At 35.3% G+C, this 13861-nt stretch overlaps 1 long non-coding RNA gene across 1 annotated transcript in view; it reads right to left on the reverse strand.

Annotated features, from left to right (window-relative positions):
• Positions 1 to 55: 55 nt before the first annotated feature.
• The window catches only part of LOC118167044, a 71129-nt gene continuing 57323 nt past the window's right edge, over positions 56 to 13861 (reverse strand). The window contains exons 3-4 of the long non-coding RNA XR_004750902.1: positions 1838 to 1933; positions 56 to 578 (exon numbers count right to left, since the gene is read on the reverse strand). This is a non-coding gene — a long non-coding RNA (uncharacterized LOC118167044). The remainder of the gene's footprint in view (positions 579 to 1837; positions 1934 to 13861) is intronic.

The following is a 13861-nucleotide window of genomic DNA, read 5'->3' on the forward strand; positions in this document are numbered from 1 at the left end:
AAGGAAAGGAAAGGAAAGGAAAGGAAAGGAAAGGAAAGGAAAGGAAAAAGTGAAGCTTATTTCTAAAGAATGAACAAATGAAAAATTTTAAATGAAATGTTTTCTGTTTTAAATGTGATTTCATCATTTCTATCTGGATAAAATAATACTCCACCAAGATATGCTTTTCAGCATCACAATTTTTTTGTCTAGTGAAAGTTCACAACAGCATAAGCAAAGATATGGCTAACTAACCTATCTTAATTTGTAATATTTACTACTGACATAGCTATTTTAACTTCATAACCCAGGTTATCCACTTTTAATTCCTTTCACTGTAAAGTTCCTCAGACAGTGATAAAGAGGCATGTGTTGGCACAAACAGATGAATGGAAAACTGGGAACTCAGAACCCTGCTACAGTCAATCTAGCAGCTCAATCTCATTATTTTAATCTTTGTGCAACGTTTATAGTTGTCAGGAAGAGAGTTTTTTTCCATTTGCTCCATCTGGCAAGCTATTTGTGAGTTTAATGGACATGCGTTCCAAATCTTCTTATGCCTGTGGCCATATTTAAATTTATCTGCCTCAGTGGAATACCTAACAAGAGCAATTAAACAAACAAACAAACAAACAAAATTTAATGAACTATGAAGCCCAGTCTTCAGGGTTAATAGACTATTTACCTAATCAGATGCTTAGAAAACTTTTTTTTCAGGTTTTCTATGGTTATTAGCTTTCTCTTCAGATTTTTTCCTCTATTATTTTTATATCAAGGATAATTTATTTATTTTTATTTAATAATGGCTGGAGCACAGAGTGGTCTGGACCTGATTATTGTTCTCTCAAGATTTATAAATGTATGTGGCCAAAGAACAGGGATGCCCCACACAGAATTAGAGCAAAGATACACCCCATGAAGTCAGTGGCACTGCCCTCCCTTTTGGAAATCTGCATCATCTCTAAATCCCAGAACTTGTTCAAAAATATATCATAATATCCATATTATATTATGTTCTTCTACATTTAGAAGCCCGAGGGGAGGAGGATTTTGCATCTTACCATCCCAAACAAGAAATTTGGCACTTGTTGCAATGAAAGCTATGTTAGAAGTGTACAGTGTGGCAAAATAAGCATACTTCATAAATGTATTTGCCTATTAATTTGGAGATATCCGTAGATTATATAAGAAGAGTACACAGAAAACTGTAGTCTAAGTATACGTTGATATAAAGGGGAAAAGAAAGCTTTTTAAAAGAAAGAAAAAAAGCAACAGAAAAATAAAGTGCATTGTAATGACGTATTTTCATAAAGCATTCAATTTACAATTGCAGCAGTGATACTGAACAGTAATTATTTTTATAATTACTAAGTTTCAGTGGTAGGTAGCTGATCTATGCAACTGCAAATAAGACTGCATTCTTGTATCAAGAATGTTGTCTTGAATCAAGTTCCAACTACAAGTAAAACAGATATCTTTTAAACATTAAGGTCCATAGTTTTGGTTTTACACATGCACATGCCCATAAACCAGTTTTAGCTTCAGTAAATCCCTTGCAAATGAATTTTAGGTTGAAAAATGGATCTTCCTGAAACAACTAATTTCAGTAATTGAAATTATGTATTAATGTATTTCTATTGATCCTGTTCATCATTGCTTTTGTTTTGGGAATTTTGTGTGCATTAGCATAATAAAATTAATAAAATTAATATATTTGGAAAATTACAGTATCCCTGTAATTACCTCAGATACAAACTGCATACATTTCATCACCTTCATTAAGTCTGTAGCCACATGTGGTTCAGAGAATTAGTAATTAGGCAGTTCATGGGTAGTTTACTGCATTTTTCCAGTCTACCTTTGAATTGTTTTATGCCATCACCTCCTATCTTCATGGAGTAGTTGTAGCCTTTGCATGCTGACATATCCCTTCCTCCCTGGCTGAAGGAATGAGCTGCATGAAGTAAGAGAACATTTTTATTTTCTGCAATATTAACATAAAAGTATTTGTGAATTAAATAGACTCAATAAACTGTTGAGTATATCAGTAGCTGTGAGAAAGGGATGTCGCATATTTGCATGAAGCCAGAAATAGGCAAGAGAGGAAACTGTACATTCTACTTGTTCTCTTCCCTCAGACAAGGGAGCCATAATCTGCCTGGCCTTTTGCCTTCCATCACTTGGTGCTGTGCGGATGCTAGTTACGCAGGATGGCCAATGCTACAAAACATGGCAGCAATGTCCCTGCTTCTTTTGCCTCAGAAAAGTGACAGCAGCACTGTGGAGGCTTTCTGTCATTATTTAACACCACCATCTCTCTCGCTGTGGTCTGCAGTGTCATCTACAGAGCTAGTAATGAGGGATATTTTATACCTTTACTATCCTAACCAGGGAAAACCCACTTTCTTGGCACTGGAATGCAACTTCAAAAACTGTATCTCAATCCTGTTTCAAATTTGCTTATAAGCCGTTCAAGCCTTTTAGGAGGAACATACTAAAATTGATTGTAACTCTAGTAAATCATAATGAGATTCAGATAGATGGAAGGTTTCTACTTCACACACTGATGATCAAATCCAGGTTTTTCCTACTAGTTCAAAGTTTCTTTTAAAAAAAATTAAAACTGGTATTTATTGAGAAGTGCAAAGAATGTAAAAATCTCTCCAAAGCACATAAGTTATTGGTTTAGTTATGGGAAATCTACCCATACATTCAGCACCTTGAATGCGTTTTCTTGCCCATCAAACAAACAAACAAACAAAAAATGAAACATTTTCAAACAAGGAAAAACCATGTCAGAACAAAGTATTAATAGTGTTTACTGCGTACTAAACTGCAAAGTAAAGCAAAGCCTGGAGTTTTTAAAGTCTCTCCTTATATTTAAATGAAGTATCTTATATATATATCTCTAAAAATCCATACATAACAGTTACTGAAAATGCCTTAAAAAGTCCATTAGCTATGTTAGATTATCCACACAAACAATTATAATCTAGTATACAAGGATCATGGCAGTCATTTAGAATGGATGGCCTGTTAAAACATTGAAACATTCACTTTTCTCAGACTAAATTTCAGTTTGCTGCTTTCAGCCACTCAGAGGGTCTACTCTTTAAATACGATGCCAATGAACTCTTGAACCAAGAAACTACCTGCCACAGAACTGAATGCTGATAGTTAGAAGCCCTTTACTTCTTAAAAGCATTAGACTTAAAGCACTAGGCTGAACCCAGGCCAAAACTGAAGCAATCAACAGCTACCAGAACACAATGGCCATTCTGCAGCCACCTCAGTCCCTTGAACACATCCTAGTCTAGCCATCAAAACAAAGATACCTACAGAAAAAAGCCAGCACCAATAAAACATATTGCTGTCTTAAGCTGCATCCACAGCAAATATTATATGCATTGACTGACTTTGTCCATCCTCGAGGTTATCTTACTAGCCTGAAACCAAAGGACATGAAGCAATGCAAAAAGAATGTCCTTTTTGTCTGGACTGGATCTGTACAACTAAAAGCGGGGGGCTGGGTCAGAAAGGCCTTCTGGCTCTTGCTTCACCTATTTCAGGTGTGTGTGCAAGAGAACAGGAAAATGGGGCAGGAAGCAGGCAAATCTTTTTACTCACAAGCAATTATTAGATATCCTACCTCATCAGGTACCTTCTCTCTACATCTCCTCTGGGAATAATTAGTTTCATAACACATTCCAAGTGATTGCAAATAACCTGCGCAGTCATATTCTTTTGATCTCTGCTTAGCTATCAGTTAGGCATGCTCTGCTTACAATGCTGAAAGATCACTGAAAAATGTAAAGAGCCAAGTTTTTTGAAAGGTGTAAGGTTTGGAATCTGTTTTGGCAGTTGGGACCCAAAGCAGCTAAAGCCGGCAGAGCTTTAGAAATTCATCAAATGCAAATTGTCAGCTCTGGTACACAGAAGGTTAATACTGTATTTCTTAGCCCTGGAGTGATGTATGAAAATTTACAATCAGTGACTTCAGGAAACCCATCTAAGCCCTGCATGTACATTTTTCACTTCACCAGCTACTCTGGTGGTAGCCAGTAGATCTAATTTCAGCAAGTTTGTGTTGTGTTCCTGACAGCAGTCACATCAAATTACAGAACCTTCCAGACTTAGCTGGCACCTTCATCTCAGCCCTTCTATCAAATAATATGCCTGTTGCCTTCATCATGCAATCCTTAATTATCTGAAAATCAGCCGACTGCTGCTTGTGCCAGCAAAGGAAATGAGGAAAGAATAGTGTTCTTTCCAATGCACATGGCTGGACACCCTTCAGAGACATCTGATTTGATTGCTAGTAACAATATTCCATTGATGTTCTTTTTCACATCTATGGCTTCAGGCCCTTTTCCTAAAGAATTACTTTATGCATGCACATATTAAAACCTGCACGATTTTTTTTTTTTCTTGGTGACAGAGATGCTGTGAATTTTAGTTCTGATATTCCAACAGATGATGCTTGCTGGATAAGTATGATGTGTCCCTAGGGCCAAGTGTATTGTTTTGAAAAAAAGATTAGAAGGATGGCTGAAGATTGTTTACTGAAAAATAATTCCATGCATAAATGTCATGGGAGACTCACTAAATATCTTATCCTAGTCTCAGACAAAGGTGCTCTAATTTCTTGGAATCAGATACAGACTCCGAAGGGGATCAGGGTCAACAAAGCAAACTAGGCAATCCATCAACAACCTAATTACATTCTATTGACCCAGAAGAAATTCCAGAAGCAATGCAGATACCTCTAGATGCTGGAACAGTATCTATCAATTCCTGGCCTCTGGGTCTTGACATCTCCACTGCTAAAACTAGCAATCTTCTCATTTCTATAATCTAGTTATTTAGACTGAATGCCAGTACCTAAAATAAACTGCTCTGGGCTAAATTCTAGCAGGCTGCATCATAAAAAGGAATTTGTTCCTCGTAATATCCTGCCTCTTATTAACAATGTAAAATATATATTATAATAGGCCTTCTTTGGAAATCACACTGATAGTTGCCTACGCATTTACAAGCATTTCGGGAACACTAAGCCAAAAGTAAAAATGGAGGATTTGTCTGCTTAGTTATATAAAAAAAAAAAAACAACTCACCAGCTCAACAGATAAGGAAGGATAAAATAATAATAAAATAAAAAATAATAATAATAAAAAATAACTGTGCATAGATAAACTGACAAGTCTGTATCAGATATATAACAGATCTTCCTCTTTTTTTCCTTTTTTTTTTTTTTTTTTTGACTGTTACATTATATTAACACTCTAGGTTCTCTTTTGGACAGGGGTCCAATCTGTGTGCTGATTAGTCTATAGACAACTACCCCACTTGTGCACAGCATCAATTACCAAAAAAAAAGAAAAAAAGGAAACTCATGCATGAGGAGTATGCTTTACAAACTATTCTTGGCTCGGTAGAACTGCTCTTTTCAAGGATGTCCACTTGTACATTACGGACAGCTGTAAAAAAAGAAACAAGAAAACTGCATTGGAAATATAAAAGGAAATGAAGTATAAGAATTGTCTTTCTCACAGTCTGATGACTTTTCAGGGCGAGGGAAGTAGCAAGTGCTAATGGCAAGAAAATGAATATTAAAATATAAAACAAAAGGTACGGTAGGTCAAGTCCCAGATCTGTGAAGCACTGGGAGCATGAACTTTAAAAAGCACTCAATTGTTACAACTGTATTGAACTGTATACTGTGCACTTCTTTTTGTTTACTGCCTCATGCCACAAATATTCCCTAATTTCAAATCTCAGCCACATGCAGGAAAATATATTTGTGCTGCAATCTAAATGGACTAATAAAAACAACATTCAACCATTTGGAACTGAAATATTCATGAGATACTCAGGGAACAATGAAACTCAATTGCTTCAGCTATCCTAAAGGAACAAGAGTCAAGAAAACACAGGAGTAACTAGAAACTGTTCCACTGTGCCTTCAAACTTTGTTCTTTATTTTCATTTTGTCTTTTGCTCCTCTTACTTCAAATCAAGAAGCTTCATTCCCATTTAGTAGAAATTACACCTGGCTACCCAGCTGGCTCACATCCATTTATTTAAATTTCGGCCTGTGCAGTTAAAGTACTGTGAAAGCAAAATAGGAAACTACTCTGCCTAGCTGAGTGAACTACCTTGGCCTCAGTATAGTCATAGTGCCAGATGACGAATTTGTGTGTGGACATCTGCAAAGGAATCCAAAAGATGTTGAAATTAATTTTAAAAGTTTCCTACAATCCAATGCTTAGGGTTAACCTCAGGGAAAACAGACTATCCCTTGCCTTTTATAAGTAAACTATATTACTGTGTTGAGTAATAGCTCTAGGCTCAAGTTACTTGAGACACGTGCTGACCAATTCCTACTTTATGGAAACACACAATCCAAATATGAAAAACAGTTTCCTCATTAAAATCACAAACAGTATAACTAAAGTATATGACATCACTATTCAGAAATCTGAGCCAGTGTTTCTCTTGCCAGGAATTGAATGGGTCTAGGAATGCCGCACGCTGGGGACAGTTATCTTAAACTACTGCAGTTCTGTTCCTCAGACCCGTATGACTCCTGCAGCTGAAGAGGACGTTATCTGTGCCTCTTCAGAATCTGTCAGCCTGGCTGAGCATGAAGTAATTTCACACAATGCTGCAACTGTTTATCATCCTTCGTTCTTTGCATCTAGCTAGCTATCTGTAATAGCAAACATAACTGCCACCTATCCTTTTTAATGGATGTCCTTTTTCACGAGGGAAAATGGAGCACACCAACAGCATGGCATGAGAGCTCCCCATGTCTCAAGCTTCTCAGCCATAACCAGTTATCTCATATTTCTCTCAACATCATCCTGTAGGTAGGAAAGCAACCGAGATAGAAAATACACTAGACAATCAGCCTAGTAACTCTGTAGCTCTGGAGAAGATATTCTACAGAATGATGACTAACCTTTCAGTGAGCCCCCAGTCTACCTGTTAGGGCTACCCTTTATACCAGCACTAGGACATCCCCTTCCCCAGACCCTTTGGTGTCACAACTAACACTGCCTAACCACAACTTCTTGAAACATACTGGGATAAAGGTTCCTGTGGCCTTGGCCAGATGACTCCTTCAGCTCCTTCCTGCTCCCCAGAGCTCGTGTCCAGCACCTACTCAGCGCCTCAGCAGCCCACTGTACCACCTCCGTGTGTGACCAGCTCACTGAAGCCCTAGCCAGGCCTTTGGCACCAAGCCCCCAAAGGTGTTTGTCAGGTAGTATTAACATTATTCAATGAAACATCTCTAAACCCAACATTTGCTTCAAATTGCTCAAATTCTTACCCACTACAAGACATTTCAATAGCAAGAAAAAAAATGATTTGCTACAAATGATTGTATACTCAATTGTTCTTTTGAAGTAAAGAAAGAGCCTGGGGGTGGTGGTGGGGTTGGGGAACTGTAACTTTTTGCTCAGGAAAACTTAATTTTTCCTATTGACTTGTTAAGTGTCAGGTTTTGACAAGTTCTTTAATGTCAATGACCATGTCTTGCCAGTGTAAAATGCCTCCTGCCAATTCCTTACAGGTTTCAAACCTTAAATAGTCCTCACACAATGTGTACTGTTCAGAGAAGTCCCATGGATGCAGGATACAAATATTAACTGAGGATTTGGAAACTGAAGAACTAAACAGCACTAGCTTACCTAAGATTTATGTGCTACTTATTTCCGTTTCAATCTGGCACACACTTATAGCAGTACAAAACAGGATCTCAGTGTTTTCGAATCAACAAATCCTTGTTCTTTTGGTTTTATTCAACTTGCTCACCCCATATTTGCACAGTTTTAATATGTGCTCTTAAACATGCAGGTGTCATCCAAATTTCCAGATTATAAACTCAAAATGAGTTTTTTGGATCTTACTTTGTTCCGCACCGTCTCTTTTACTGGATTTATACTGAGTATTTTCTAAACTGTTTAGAAATCATTTGGGGATTTCAAAAGCATTTGAAAGACCCAAGATCGTGCAGCCTCTCCCTTGAACGTTGTTTCCAAAACAAAGCCATGTAAAACTGTTCTTCTCAATTTCACATATATTTGAGGAGTATTATGATTAAATATATATATTTATATCTTTTTACTGTGAATTTAGTTAAAATAACTGCCTACAGTCAGTTTCACCACTGACATAGACAGTAAGAAGAAGGGTTTCTTTTTGTTGTTGTTTGTGTGTGAGAGAGAGAGAAAAAAAAGAAAATGCTGGAAAATAGAGTTTAAAAATGAAAAGGTCTTCAAGTTACCATATAGACAATACAAGTTAAAAAATAATAATAATAATAAAAATCCAAACCTTAGGTTTCCATTTTCTGAAGGCATTCCGGATTAATTTTATTTATTTAAATAATTAACCTACAATCTGTATTTGGTTGCAAGTGTGTTTCAGCACTGCAAGTTTAAAACACTTGCAATTATTACTTTAAATGTGTTCTCTATCCATGCCTATTAACAGAAAATAAATAAATCAATCAGAATCTGGCTCAGCTAAGCCTGCTCAAATTTGTGGTCACTGTCAACAAATTTAACTATTTATATCTGAAATCGTATTTAAGAAATATCATGACTGAAAAAAGACATATAATTTAAATGTCAGCTATATATATTAAAAACAAACAAACAAACAACAACAACAACAACAAAAACTTATAATTCATGTGAACTGCACAAACTGACCAATCAGAATTCATTTATACGGGAAGAAGGTATAAATTAATTAAAAATTAATTATAATACTTTAAACAACTTTGATAATAATGTTTTGTTACCCTCTAGCTTTTTGTTGTAAAAGTTATTTTTTGAGTTCCTTATTTTGGTCAGAGAGCTGCTCAAACCACTGAATTTCAAAAAGATCTTGAGTAATTCTCTGTCTCATAAGCCAGAGAGGTTCAATGAATAAACCCCCTGATATGAAGAAATTCATAAGAAATTAAGTTTGTGCTATGGCTCTCTCCTTTGCTGCACAGAAGTTTCTAGCATTTTGTGGTTATATTAAGCCTTTATCTACTGAGTTACTGGATCTTTAGCTTTGACTCTGTGCTATAGATGATACGTTTGTTTATTATGGTATCTTTCATTATTTTCCTAAAAAGAGCAAATCATTTCATCTTTGCAACACACACGGAATTGTAAGATACCTGTGTTGCAGGGTAGAATTCAGACACTCTTTCTCTGCCTAATATCAGTAAATCAACTCAATTAAACCATGATTAATGTTTAGCTCAGTGTAACATAAATTTGTCTAACACCTGATACTATATAAATCAAGATGGCTGAGCACCAACTCTCTTAAAACACTGCACTCCACACATACCACTCCAAATACAGGTCTGCTCCTTTTCTATCCAAAAATTACTGACAAGTTTTATGAAGACCCAGAAACATCCATCAGGCTCTTCATGTTTGCTACCAAACACAGCAAAAAATGCAGGCATATATATGGCTACAATATAGATTACAATTTACAGGAATACACTTTAGACTTTACATTCTATTTGAAGTTTCATTGCATGATAACATAAACAACACTGAATGAACTGGAAGATTGATAAAGCTGTTCTTTCGAAATATGAATTCTAGATACATCTCAGAAACCTTTATTAAAATTTCTCTAAGTTTGAGTCATTCAGATATTGTGTCTGACTAAAGTCACCTCTACAAGCAATCATGTCATTTGTTTCTATACTCAAGCAAGAAATGGCACTTGCTTGGTGAGCTGTCTTAATAAACTCACTTTTGAGTACTTGGCAATGCCAACCAGGAATGATGTGACCATGTAAATTGGCTCTTCTTAGTAATTTTTATATGAGTCAGACATGCAGAAGGAGCCAGTGTGTTAAGAATTCACAAAAATAAAAATCAAAAACTATCCCAACAACTTGTGTTAAGAATTCAATTTTCCCTTTAGTAATACCATGCTACTGTGCTAAGTTTTTTTAACACGTGAAGAATAGACAAGGTATTTTTAAAATGTACAGATTCAATCTTTTGGTCACAACAAAATTGGAGTATTCATTTTGGTAGATAATGATTGCTAACATTTCGTAACCTCTGTGAGATTTAACTAGCAATGGCTGCAGCAATAAGACAAAGGTCCACTGATCAAGAAAAAGCATTTCTGGAATTCTAAAGTAATTTTGAAGTAAGTAAAAACAATAACCAAGAAATACATAGGCAATTTATGGTATTAAAAATATTGGCTGATTGGCAGGGAGTAGCTAGTGTAACTTTTTGTCTATTTAATCAATATTGACTACACAGTTTAAAGATATGTACTGTTCTGTTCTTTGCTCTATGGAAATAATTCCATGCTGTTCAAGCACAGTACTTGACATAATGTATAGTATTTAGTATTTGTGGACAAGCCATTCTGTGCCATTTCTGTCATTTAGCATTGTGCAAGATATAGTTACAAATGCAAACTACACTTAGAATAACAACTGAAACCTATGCTTGCACAATGGCAGACGCGTATAAATTGACTAGACCTCAATTATTTCAGAAGATTTTTCTCAAAATATCTAACGATGTTTACCAATGTCCACATTCATGTTTGAATTAGATATACGTTAGGTAATTAGATATTTGAAATAGTCGTTAGCATCGTTAGCTGGATCCCTGTTCTCATAAGGCCAAAGTAGCTGACAATTGTTAATAACTAAATATTTCATATGAAAAAGGATATGCAGACATAATTGCAACTGCAACCTCATAAGACCAGCCAAGCCTAATTAAGTGTCAAGTTAGAGTTACAAAAGGCTTATGAGATATCCATTAAAAACAACGACTCAACTACAGCACTACACAGGCAATAAAACTACCTCAGTAGCAACAGTAACATGACTTTTATGTAGGTTTGTGAGTGATGTTATGAAAAAGACCCAGTTCATTCACGTTATTCAGAATGTGTTACTGAAACTAAAGCACAATTGAAACAGTCAACCTGTAGCCAAGAAAGAAAATTTTGTGGATTATTTCTTCTTTTATTGTTATGTACTTAAAGTAGTTAATAACCCTTCAACTGCTTTTTCCTCTGAATCAAACATAGAAGGCTCTCATAAGTCTTACCTCTTTCCATTTGTAATTATTTACATTTTTAACTACTAATATTTCTTATTACTGTGTACTCTTATTAAATGAGTCATCAAAACACCAATTTTCTGTATGCTGTTTATACGCACAGACAAACTATACAGGTAAATGATAATCACTGCGTTAGATATTCAGAAATAAAGATGGACAGGAAATATTACTGTCCCATTAACTTCCTGGATTTCATACAGTTTCTCATCCCGCATTACACAGACAGCTCTTTCAAGGATTTGTAAAAGACTCACTAGAGTGAAAAGTCTGCTTTTTATCTAGCCTTAGCATGTCCTGACTGTACACATTTAAGAGATGATGTCAGACTCTCAGATATCAGCATGTATTAAAGCAAAAGATTGACTTTTAGGAATAAAAGATGTAAGGATGATAGAAACAAATTTTCTATTTTGTTGGTCATCCAGCACATACACACCAATGTTCTTCACAATTTCTTTTTTTAATTCAGCAATGACTTTTTCTCATTTGAGAAACAACTCTCAAAAATAAAAGGCAATCAGTGCAGCATTATCACATCTCATTATTTCTAGAAGTGGCTAACCATCTTAAGTTAGAACACAGATTCTTCTCTCACTTATTCCACAGAGGTCTGTCATTTTCAATATATTTGTCCTGAATAATATTGATTCTTTTTTTTAATTTAAAACTGTAATGGTGTTTCAACTCAATTCCTGGCACATTACTTACCATGTAGAGCAACAGAGCTATGTTAATCCTTGTTGTGGTAACAATGTAGAATTTTCTCAGATTTTACTATTAGGAGACACTAAACTCTTCAAGTGTGGCATGCTAATCATGTTCTAATTCTTCATCCATCTCTTTTGAACTTTCCTCCATTCCTCCCCCTGAATCTGCTGATAATCCCATGCCACTGAATACAACTGCAGTTCATAGAACTGTTCAGGATATATTTTATCTTGCTCAGGGACTTCTCTTAATAATACGAAAATGTACATAGAATATCTTAAAATGATTGGCAGCCAGTCACCTCTTCCTCAGCCAAGAGAACTATTTAATATTTTCTCTTAAAAATGCAAGAAAATGCAGAATTTTGACACTGCTTTTAACCCAATCACAGTTCTGATCTTTCTAGTTGAGCAGTGTTGTCTCTGATATGTGTTCGTCAAATACCTTTCAACCAAAGGGATGAAATCCCAGACTTACCTAGACAAATTACAAATAAAGGTTGTCTGTTTCAGTAAGATCTTTTTTTTTTTTTTTTTTTTTTTCTCTCATTTCATATTAGTTTTCTGATATTATGCCTTGTGCCATCAGTTCGAATGGGAAGACATGACTGAACCACTGGCATAATATAGCTCACTCCTACTCATGATTTGAATAAAGGTATTCAGATTTTCACTTCCACATAATAATAACTTTGCTGCCTTTGCTCACCTTCAAAAGCAGATAGGCTGTTAAGCTCTTGAATATTATTTTTTTTATTAAAAAGAAAACATGAAAATCAGTTTGTTTAGCTTATTAGTAATACAGTTGTGTTCAAAATACAGCCAGTGCTACACTCCATCCTTCATCTCGTAGTCTGAGCTGAGGAATCAATGTATGCATCCTACAGTATCCTATTATCTGCTAAGATAAGATAAGGGCATGCATCACCTCTTCCTCTCTGCTCTCACTGAAAAGGGCACCAGTGTGCTCTAGCTGGACTAGCTAACCAGGGCAGTCAGAGACCTGAGTCAAATGACACCCTGTAGTCTAGCATCACCAAAAAGAGGGACTGAGTGAAGGATTTACAAACAAGGGAGTGCAAGTGGAGGCAACATGCAGTGTTTATGCTTTAGCTCGAAGGCATTTATTGGCTTTCCTAAAACATTACTTCCAAAGAGAGAATGCCATCTGATTTTGAAAATCCTTGAAAAGATGGTAAGTAATATCCAATATGATGGAAGCTGTACACTACACTACAACACAGAAATAAAAATTTTAATTGCTACTGAATATCAAATATTTGGTATTATTAATATCAAATAAAAAACAAACAAAAAATGTGTAGGTTGTAGGATGGAAACTGACAAGATCATTTATTTATGTGCTGAATTATGTCTCCTATTTTTCTGCATGTGTTTCATTTTACTATTGATGAAAAAATCAAATAATAATTTTCCTGTAATGACTACCATAATAAAAATGTTTTCAGAAGCACACTGGCAACATTTCAGACACTTAGTATATAGAATTCATTTACAGAAGGTGCTTCTAAATGTCTGACATCTTAAAAAAATATATATATATATGTTTCCCATTGTCTCTGTAGATGTCTCTGTAGACAAATTGCTTAACTATGTTGCATTAAAGTCTCAGTGGAAAGAAAATTTCACTACTGTTGAATATTTTTAACTGTTCTATATTTTCAGTGTATCACTCAGCATACTTGCCAATTATGAAAAACAAAACAAAACAAAAAAAAAACATGGAGAATATTTTTCACATTATAGAAGCAACTATAAAAAATTACATTACCTGGATGCCAAAAAATGCCAATGTTACCTAAATGCCAATCTCCATTTTTAAATTCATATTTATTTTTTTAAGTAATACAATACAAAAGCGGTCACTTACTGTGTAATAATCTAAACAAGCTGCATGGCAAAAATCCGCAAATACTCTGAAAAAAGTATTCATCCACATCATATACAAATAAAAACTTCTAGAGTAAAGCAAAACAAAACAAAAAGCCCCACTAACCCACACCTCCACGCCTCCCACACCCCCCCCCA

Source organism: Oxyura jamaicensis, chromosome 4 (assembly GCF_011077185.1).
Source record: "Oxyura jamaicensis isolate SHBP4307 breed ruddy duck chromosome 4, BPBGC_Ojam_1.0, whole genome shotgun sequence".
NCBI lineage: Eukaryota > Metazoa > Chordata > Aves > Anseriformes > Anatidae > Oxyura > Oxyura jamaicensis.